Source organism: Thermobia domestica, chromosome 8 (genome assembly GCF_964235325.1).
Source record: "Thermobia domestica chromosome 8, izTheDome1.hap1.1, whole genome shotgun sequence".
Taxonomy (NCBI): domain Eukaryota; kingdom Metazoa; phylum Arthropoda; class Insecta; order Zygentoma; family Lepismatidae; genus Thermobia; species Thermobia domestica.
This window is the reverse complement of record NC_137461.1, coordinates 195,748,811-195,760,097: the sequence shown is the minus strand read 5'-3', so window position 1 is coordinate 195,760,097 and position 11,287 is coordinate 195,748,811. Positions and strand designations below refer to the sequence as shown.

The 11,287-nt window shown below is 36.9% G+C and overlaps 1 protein-coding gene across 1 annotated transcript in view; it reads right to left on the bottom strand.

Annotated features, from left to right (window-relative positions):
- Positions 1-11,287, bottom strand: part of LOC145691904 (uncharacterized) — a 93,654-nt gene that overhangs the window by 32,280 nt on the left and 50,087 nt on the right. The gene's annotated exons all lie outside the window — the stretch shown is intronic.

Below are 11,287 nucleotides of genomic sequence, written 5' to 3'. Positions count from 1 at the left end.
TAACTCTATCAGTAATAGTCACAATAATTGATTATTTATTAATATTATTTTTTCCCGTTTCTTCCTCGCAAAGTTGAATCTTGTACTTCAGTTATCGAAGACATTAGAGAAAGTGTTGTTTAAAGAATGTGAATATTGGTTTGCTGTCTTGTGAAAATGCAGATGATAGGAAAAGAAAGAGCGTAAACGCATTGTTCATTGTATTACATTGTCCAGAAAGAAAAGCAAGTTGTTAGTAGTAGGGGCCGTTCTGGGTAAATGGATGTTTAGATCGTTAGCGATGTCAAACATGTCAATCTTGCTCGAATTTTGCCATAATGTAATCCATTTTGGCTGCGAGGAGCGTCTTGGACATTGAAATTTCGTGATTGATAGTAACTGAACTATATTTCAGTTCTTGCTTTTAATAACGTATCTTTTCCGCATTTTCGGCCAAGGATCAAGAGTTGATTCTATTTCACTTTATAATTTATGGAATAACTCGCCTAAGCCTATTCACTGTAAAATTGTTTTCTTGAGGTGCTTTCTTGAATTTGATGTTGAAAAATCTCAACTGAAGTCTATAAGAATTTAGGCGATTAAGTCATATTACGTCGTATTTAACTTCTCCGATGTTTTTTTTTTTTTTTTTTTTTTTTTACCAGATAATAGGTACACAACCTTTTTATATCGTAGATGCTCCGGTAAGTTGGCAAACTTGACGAGGAAGAATGTGTCTTAAGGCCATCAGTGTAATTAGGCTCTTAAGCAGTACCGATAAAAGATATTTCTTTGTTGAATGAACGCGCCAATAACTTCAAAGCTTGTTGAAGAGTACTGCAAATAAATACATTAAATCATCACTGTGCAAAATACTCTCATGCTGATTTGTTGCTCTAAACTAAACACGAAATCACAAAAATATATCTAGTTTTTAACCATAATGATTTCCACTCAGTCTGTGAGGCAGTTTCAAATGGCTTTGGAAAACAGATGTCCAACGTTTTGGTGAAATTACGGAACTTTTCAGAAGAAGTTTCTGTAAATTGTTAAATGAAATTCATGCAACATATTCGTTGAAATATCTGTAAATTTTTGTGTGAAATATCGAGCACTTGAGGTTATGTATATGCTATAATTCCCGTAAATTCTATAATGCACAAAGAGTGAAAAAGTGACCAACTGGACAGAGACTCGAGCCCGGGACCTCCGACATACCGTGTCGATGCGTTAACCACTATGCCATCCAGTCTGTCTCCCAGAAGATTCACTCACTCTCGAGGTCGATGCTTTACACCCAGACCATGGATTGTACCAGAGAACCATTGCTGTTCTCGGACAATGCCTGTATCCGTACACTGAGCACCTATGACGGATGTGATTTCATATAGATGTTAATGAAAGATGGAACAACATATTTTTTAACGCACCAGTTCCTCTGTAGATGTGAATTCTATAATGCACAAAGAATGAAAAACTGACCCACTAGACCAACACTCAAACCCGGGATCTCGGCATGCCGTGCCGATGCGTTAACCACTATGCTACCCCGTCCGCCTCCCAGAACAGCCACTCACTCTCGAGATCGGTGGTTCCCACTTGGACTCCGTATAACCCACGTGCTTCGAGTGGAGAGCACTGACCTCGAGAGTGAGAGAGTGAGTGGCTGTTATGGAAGGCGGACTGGGTGGTATAATGGTTAACGCATCGATAAGGTATGCCAGAGGTCCCGGGTCCGAGTTCCGATCCAGTCGGTCATTGTTCCACTGTTTGTGGGGTATAGAATTCACATTTACATAGGATCTGGTATGTTAAAAAATTGGTTGTTTCCCCTTTCATTAATATCTATATTCCGGCAAAATTACTACAAAATTTCCGTTAAAATATTTGAAAGTCCAGGCGAAATTCATGGAATTATTCCGGTGAAATTACTGTAAATGTTTCAGTAAAATATCTACCGGTCAGGTGAAATTCATGGAATTATCCAGGTGAAGTTACTGCAAATTTTCCGGTGAAATGTCTGAAGATGAGGGGAAATTCATGCAAATATTCCGGTGAAATTACTAAAATTTCCCGGTGAAATATCTAAAGCTTAGGTGAAATTCCTGGAATATTCCGGTGAAATTACTGCAAAATTTCCGGTGAAAATATGGCATCCCCGATTGCCATATATTTCACCGTAAAAATTCCGGTATTTTTTTAAGAGTGTAGCGTGTTCAGTGTACAAGGGAATCAGTCCACTTTTAGCCATTTTGGACATATTTTATATTTAAGATCAATATTCACATTCATCTTAGGCTGGGGACATGGGGACGCGTACCCTCAAAAATTGGTGAAGAACAGAAAATGGATGAAGACTGAAAGATCTTATATAGAAGAAGTGAAGAAATAGGAACAACAAAGGAATGTTACATCTATTAAGTAGTACTTTTACATTGTGTATCTACTTTTATGTAACTTGTCTTCTGAAAAGGAATTTTCTTCTGATTCCCATGGTGTGATGGAACTCCAAAAGAAGAAGAAGAAGAGGGTAGAGAGGGACTAAAATTAATGGATAATGTAAAAGCATTTAATTTCCAGTCAAGACAAAGAGTTACTTAATATGACCGTGTATAATGAAACTTCTAAATTTGTAGCAAAGTCACCTTCAAGATGATAGAAAATAGTTATACGCCACTGGTAATCAAATAATCGCTAAAGTTGTCAGTTCGCATTCTTGTACTGAATGAAGTGGAATCTCGCTGAGAAATATTGGTAGAAAGGAGAGTAAGAGTTAAAATATGAGAAAGTAAAAACATGTTTATTTGAAATTTCGGAGAAAAGTATATGAGTTGGAAGGAAGCAGACACAACTTTTGGCTAGTTGTGGGAGCAAGCAAAAGTATGAAGAATAGGTATAACATAAATTTTGGAAAACTAGGGGAAGAACAGTATGAAAGCGAAGTAACATTGATGAATGTAAAATAACGTATAGAAAGTTAAACTGTGAATTAAGAAGGGACATCAACAGACGTAAATATGGCAAGGCGAATTTAAAGGTTGGAGGAATTTTATAAAAGCAGAAGGATAACAAGGGAATATTTTACGACAAAATAGAAACTAAGGATGAAAATGAGTGTTTTACGAGCGAAATGCACCTTGAGACTCATCAAAGTGAAACACTGATGAGTTGAATGACACAAAGAATAACTGTATATTTTGGTCATTACAAAAGAAAACAAAGTAAATGAGAATGGTAAAAAAAAAAAAAAAAAAAAAATGCAATACTAAGGAGCAAGTTCGAAAACATGTAACAAAGGAAACAAATAAAAAGTATATACCTAGGTAATGTACCTATCTTTTTAAAGATTATTTGTAATTTGTAATCGATATGAGAGTCATCATAAGACTTCTTACAGAGAGTTAAGATTTTAGTAGTTGAAAAATCATATACGTAAAATATTCTATATGAGCACTATAGAACTATACTAATGCAAGTTCATTTAAGAGCATAACAGGAATTTACGGATCTTCCTCTAAGTTGATGCACAAGAAGGCGATAATATGTGGTATGCTCACAACAAGACACACATTTGAATATGTTGAAAAACATTCAACAGAACGTGGAACTACCCCAAGCGGCGTTGTGTCTGTCTGGGAGATTGTAATTGTTGGAGCTGGCTAATTGGCAGGCGCTGTTCTACCATAACTTGTGTCAGTTCGGCCATTACACTCAATAGTTCCTGATGAAAGGCAACTAGACACGATGCCATCTTTCAATATGTGGTATCACGAAGTATGTGTAGGTGCACAAGGTAGGAATCAGTTTACTTGTGGAAAATGTATGTGATCCAAATAGCACCTACGAGTACTTGATTTGGTATACATCCGAATGTTTATTTCCCAATGTAAAATTTATATTTATGGATTGTATAACAATAGTTTCTTCTTCATACGTATGTAACACAATACATGAGTTTGGATCTTTGTGTTTAACAAAAATTATCGTGTGTTATGTTTTATTTGTTGAAAAATAAAAAACGTTTCTAAAGTGTTCGAAATTGTACTCTCTTACCCTATATAATTAACCATGTCTTGCTTACACCTTGTTCTCTTTTCGGGAAACATTTTGTACTAACCATTAAACAGTTCAGTTTACAAAGTTCAGAAATAGTTATTTTGGGTATGATGTTACTTTAGGGTCACTATACACAGAATTTCTTCTTTATTTACTGTTATATTATGCAGTGGTGCCCACCCCCCCTCATGTCCATGACGCACCCCCCCTCAATTGCCTATCCGTAGGTGTTCTTCCTTGAAAAAAAACCTTTTCGATTAATTTTTACACCCTCTCAAACATATTTATATAGATTTTTAACCCCCCCCAAATATTTCAATGACGCAGTTTGCGTCATAGCCCCCCCTTGTGGGCACCCCTGTATTATGCCATACCACTAACACTTTGAAAGCGTTCCTACTTTCTTCCATCCTGGCTGTATGGCCTGCTCACCTAAGCCTCCTAGACTTCATAACCCTAACAATGTTTGGTAAGCCGTATAATTTATGTAGTTCTTCGTTATGAAGTTTCCGCAATTCCCCATTCCCGTTCCTCTTGGGTCCGAATATTCGTCTGAGCATCTTGTTCTCAAATACTTTCAGTCTATGTTATTCCCTCAGAGTAAGCGACCATGTTTCGAAACCATACAGAACAACAGCTATGATTATGGTTTTATATATTTTAAGCTTCAAATTTCTCGACAGAATTCGCGACGACAAGAGATTTTGAACCGAATAATAACACGAATTCCCTGCTTTTAGTCGACATTTAATTTCTCCGTGAATATGATTTTCCTCTGTTAATATTGATCCTAGATATTTGAAAGTATCCACTTTATCAAAAGTATTATTTAATATTCTAACGCATTCATAATTTGCCGTATTACGGTCCCGACGCACTTCCACGTATTTAGTTTTCTCTGCATTTACTTCTAAACCCTTGTCCCTGCAAGCGTTTATGAGATCTCTGCATTTCTTTCTATTGTTCTCCTATCATCTCCTATTAAATTTACATCATCAGAGTACGCATAACCTGGTGAACACCGTTCAGCTCTAGGCCCTGGTTGCTATCTTTGATTTCCCTTATAGCGTATTCCAGGACAAAATTGAATAATAATGGGGACAACGCATCTCCTTGTTTCAGGCCATTCTCGACGTCAAGCTCGTGGACAAATATTTTCCTAGTCGGACTTTACTTTGGGGTTCATTTAAACATGCCTTAATTGATCTAATTAGCTTTTTCGGTATTCCAAATTCTGTAAGAACTTTGTACAATGTTTCTCTCCTAACCGAGTCGTAAGCCTTTTTAAAATCAATAAATAGTTGATGTACCGGGTATTGTATTCCCACTTCTTTTCGAGTATTTGGCGAAAGGTAAATATTTGGTCGATAGCTGATCGATTTCGTCTAAATCCACACTGATAATCTCCAATAATTTCACCTGCGTATGGGGTCAATCTTGCTAATAGAATGTTTGAAAGGATTTTATAAGAAGTTGACAGATTTTATAGGATAATTATTGGATAATATTTAGGATTTTATAGGATAATTATTACAGTCAGTTTTGTCGCCTTTCTTGTGGATTGGAACAATGATTGATTCTTTGCACTCTTGTGGCAATTCTTCCTTGTTGTAGATAAGGACAATGAATTTGTATATCTTGTTCCACAATTTGTCGCCTCCAGCTAAAATGAACTCAGCCGGAATTTCGTTTACACCCGGAGATTTGTGTTTCTTTAATTTCTGTATAGCGATTTCTACTTCTATTCGGTTGGCTTCTTTAATATACGGTTCCGCGGTGTGTATCTCCCTTTTTCCACGCACATTAGTTTTTGGCTGCGTGTTAAGCAAACCGTCAAAGAAATCTTTCCGTCTATTTAAAATGCTATCTGTATCAGTGAGAATTGTTCCATCAGCTTTCTTTAATATAAGCACGAGGTTGATAGCTTTTCTTAAATTCATTGATCCCTTTATACATGTCCCGAATTCTTTTATTTTTACTATTATCTTCAATTTCCTAAATTTTAGCTTTCAAAACATCTCGTTTCTTTGTTCTAAAAGTTTTGGAAATTTCCCGTCTGATGTCGACGAAATTTTGTGTAGTTATTTCATTCGGAGTTTGCAGCCAACGTAATTTTGCCTGTTTTCTCTTCTCTGCTAGTTCGAACCATGGTTTGTTCCTACGTATTTCCGCGTGTCCCAATTTTTCTTTTGAGCGAGGATGCTTCGTAAGCAAAGAAAATAATTCAATTGCTGGAATATTTTTCTTCATAATCTTAAGGCTACATCGGTTAACTAAAGAGTATATGACATGCGTCAGATTTCTGTAACGATTAATGTAATGTTATTGAGATTATAATCATTTTGCTCAAAGAGTATTGTTGCGTCATACATAATTGATATTTTTTCTTCATAGTTTTGGGGAAGTCATTATTTATATTATTACATTATTAGAAAAAAATTTTAACGTGGGTCTTTGTGGATGCCTAATTGGAAACATACCAGTTATAAATATGCATGTATTCAGATTTCAGAATGTGTTCACGGCAGTGATTTGTAATACTGATATGTACTACTACTTCATCTACATCGCCTAATATATAATATACTCTACAACAGTTGATCAGATTCATCTACCGTAATATGAGTTCCATCTCCCTTCTCTAGAGTAAGCCTCAACTTTGCCTACCTTCCAATGTTGAAGACAACCAATGGTGTATGTAGGATTTTGTTTCGAGTGGCTATGCCCAACACAAGGAAGGAAGTGGGCAATTGCCCACCTGAGTTTCAGAATTAAATATATTTTAATTTATGCATAAATTGAAGTTATAATGGCAAGAATTGCAGACCGATAAATCCTATATGATATGATACAAAAATTTAGGAGTGAATCTAACTCTTTATTCTATTCATACAAGAAAAAGGAAGCGTCCTCTTGGCCTTCCTAATTTCCCGGGTTAATTATTCCTCTGTTTTAATTTTCTTTAATTCAAACATTTGCTTCCTTTAAACATAACTAAACGATATAATTTTTCCTTTGTTGTAATAACTAAAGTCCTGTCATGTTGATATCTGCGCAAGTAGGTGTGGAACACCAGTTTCGCTCATCAACTCCTCTTAGTTTTGGTGTTACTGATGACGGCCGACTTGAATCTCAACTGACAACGGTCGATAAAGTATGATAGGCGAAATGAAAGAAAGTAACGTCAAGAAGAAGAAACAGAAAAGTAGAAAGGACGAAAGAAAGAACAAAAGGACGCAGTTCTTACATGGAATGAAATTTGACAAATACAGTATTATTTCTAACAAAGAGCATAAGAAAATGGAAAATCAATGGCATTCCTAGAAATTGTAAGGATTATTGTTGTACGTGGGATGCGAAAAACTAACAAATTTATTTCAGGGGCAGCTTGAGGCCGCTAGCCAACTAAATACGCCACTGAAGACAATTCTGCTCCCCTGATCCTTCACAGCATTGTTTTTCAACTTCATAAATATTTTGAACATCGCTGACACACACACACACACACACACACACACACACACACACACACACATATATATATATATATATATATATATATATATATATATATATATATATATATATATATATATATATATATATATATATATATATATATATATATATACTATGGGAACGGTCTTACCCGTCCCCTCAATGTTGAAGGGAGATTTGCGCCGATGACCAGCTGGTCAGAGCACCACTGCAACTGTGTGCTATCAGGAGTTGAGCCGTGTTGAAGAAAAATTCAAAACTCTGGAGCCAGCACTTTTCAATCGCAAAGAGATCCTCCTCTTTCAGGACAACGTGAAACCCCACTGGCTAGGATGACCTGGGACACCATTCTACGCCTTGGATGGGAAACACTATTGCATCCGCCATACTGCCCGGACATTGCACCGTCCGATTATCACCTGTTCCATTCCTTGGACAATCCTCTTAGAGGACACCATTTCAAATCCCTAGAAGAGGTGCAAAATGCACTTGATACCTTTTCGTTTCACCGCCCACCAAGTTCTACCGCGATGGAATCCATGGCCTTTCATAACGTTGGCAGAAAGTCGTCGATGCTGATGGGGACTATTTTTGATCTTCCAGGTACGTCTTATGTGACATATCGATGTTGGGAAAGTGATGGGTAAAAAAACGACAAAGCTTTCTTGGCTAGAATACTACGATCTGGGTGAGATTCGTATGTTACTTTCTAAACATATCGTACATGTCCTTAACACACAGTTTGACATCAAGATAAATCTCTTTTCCATGGTAATGGGTTGTTTTTGTAGAAAATTTACGCGTGTCAAGTTGGACCAACCACCAACACCAAAACGACCGGAACATATCTCAGAATTATGGGCTATTATGGGCTAATTAGTTGCTCTAATCCCAATTTTTGGGCTACTACTGTTTAGCGGGAAATCGGATTCAAAGTGGGCGAGTCTAGCTTGATATCAAGCTAGAACCCCCCATATGGTTAGAATGGTCCGAACGAAAAAATTCAAACGCCAGAATTATGGGCTATTTATGGGCTAATTAGTTGCTCTAATCCCAATTTTTGGGCTCCTACTGTTTAGCGGGAAATCGGATTCAAAGTGGGCGAGTCCAGCTTGATATCAAGCTAGAACCCCCCATATGGCTAGAATGGTCCGATCGAAAAAATTCAAACGCCAGAATTATGGGCTATTTATGGGCTAATTAGTTGCTCTAATTCCAATTTTTGGGCTCCTACTGTTTAGCGGGAAATCGGATTCAAAGTGGGCGAGTCCAGCTTAATATCAAGCTAGAACCCCCCATATGGTTAGAATGGTCCGATCGAAAAAATTCAAACGCCGGAATTATGGGCTATTTATGGGCTAATTAGTTGCTCTAATCCCAATTTTTGGGCTCCTACTGTTTAGCGGGAAATCGGATTCAAAGTGGGCGAGTCTAACTTGATATCAAGCTAGAATCCCTCATATGGTTACGGTTAGAATGGTCCGATCGAAAACGTTCAAGTGCCATAATTATGGGCTATTTATGGGCTAATTAATTGCTCTAATCCCAATTTTTGGGCTCCTACTGTTTAGCGGGAAATCGGATTCAAAATGGTCGAGTGCAGCTTGATATCAAGCTAGAACTCCCCATACGGTTAAAATGGTCCGATCGAAAGAATTCAAACGCTAGAATTATGGGCTATGTATGGGCTAATTAGTTGCTCTAATCCCAATTTTTGGGCTCCTGCCTTTTAGTGCAAAATCGGAATCAAATTCTGCGAGTCTAGCTTGACATCAAGTAAAAACTCTCCATAAGGTTAGACATCTCGAATCGAAGAAAATCAAACGTCAGAGATATGGGCTATTTATGTTCTAATTGATGCTGTAATTCCGAGTTTAGGGCTGCTACGTTTTAGCAGGAATTCCTTATCAAATTGTGAGATTTAGCTTAACTTCTTGCTATAAACCTAGGGCTATAACACTCCGATCAAAAGAATTAAAACGTCGGAATTGTGGGTTATTTGTATTCGTAATTGTTGCTCTAATGTCGAGTTTTTTCTTCTATCGTTAGCAAGAAATCTCAAGCAAGAATGGTATTGATTTTTAGATAAGTTGGGATGATACTTTCAAAGTTGCAGTGAGAAAACATCGATGTTTATTAACTGAAAATTGATTTATTTGCACTCTCCGCAAATGTAAATCTATATCTCTACAAGTAAATCCATGAATTCTTTTTTCACGTGTGTTTGTTCATTATGTTTTTAAGTAAATAGTGTATATATAGAATTTATATAGTGAAATATCATTATTTTTTAAATCAATTTTTTTTCTAAGGAAAAGTCTCTTTGCCGTTGCTGGGGGCCGCAGTCAGTAGCACAGTGATAGAGCGTTTGCCTCTTGTGCGTGTGATTCCTGGTTCGATCCCAGATCGCGCCAATTGATCTTTGTGCTTGACAAACACCATGTACTTGGGTTTTATCGGCATTCTACCGCTGTACCATTGCGGGCCCCAGCAACGATGAAGAGGCATTTCCTATAAACTAAAAAAAATATTAAAAAAACAATATGATATTTCACCATATAAATTCTATATATACACTACTTGCTTCCAGACATACTGAACATATAAACGTGAAAAGACATTTCATAAATTTACTAGTAGAGATATATATTTGCATTCGCGGAGAATGCAAAAAAATCAATTTTCAGTTAATAGATATCGACGTTTTCTCACTGCAACTTTGCAACTATCATCCCACGTTATCTAGAAATCAATACCAATCTTGCATGAGATTTCTTGCGAACGATAGAAGAACTAAAATCGACATTAGAGGAACTAATTAGAAAACAAATAAACCATAATTCCGGCATTTTAATTATTTGATTATTTATAGCACTAGGTTTATAGCTAGAAGTTATGCCAAATCCCACAATTTGATGAAGAACTCCTGCTAAACGGTAGCAGCCCCAAACTCGGAATTAGAGCACCAATTAACCCAAAAATAGCCCATAATACCGGCGTTTGAGTTTTTTTTTATCGGACCATTGTTACCGAATCGGAGGTTCTAGCTTGATGTCAAGCTAGACTCGCCTGTTTTGTTTCCCAATTCCCGCTAAACATTAGGATCCAAGAAATAGAATAACAGCAACACATTAACCCATAATTCTGGCGTTTGAATTTTTTCGATCGGACCATTCTAACCCTAACTACATGGGGGTTCTGGCTTGATATCAAGTTAGACTCGCCATTTTGAATCCGATTTCCCGCTAAACAGTAGGAGCCCAAAAATTGGGATTAAAGCAACTAATTAGCCCATAAATAGCTCATAATTCTGGCGTTTGAATTTTTTCGATCGGACCATTCTAACCGTAACCGAATGCGAGGTTCCAGCTTGATATCAAGCTAGACTTGCCCATTTGGAATCTGATTTCCCGCTAAACAGTAGAAGCCCAAAAATTAAGATTAAAGCAACTAATTAGCCCATAAATAGCTCATAATTCTGGCGTTTGAATTTTTCGATCGGATCATTTTAACCGTATGCGGGGTTCTAGTTTGGTATCAAGCTAGACTCGCCCATTTTGAATCCGATTTCCCGCTAAACAGTAGGAGTCCAAAAATTGGGATTAGAGCAACTAATTAGCCCATAAATAGCCCATAATTGTGGCGTTTGAATTTTTTCGATCGGACCATTTTAACCGTAACCATATTGGGTCTTTTAGCTTGATATCAAGTTAGAATTGCCCATTTTAAATCCGATTTCCTACTAAACAATAGG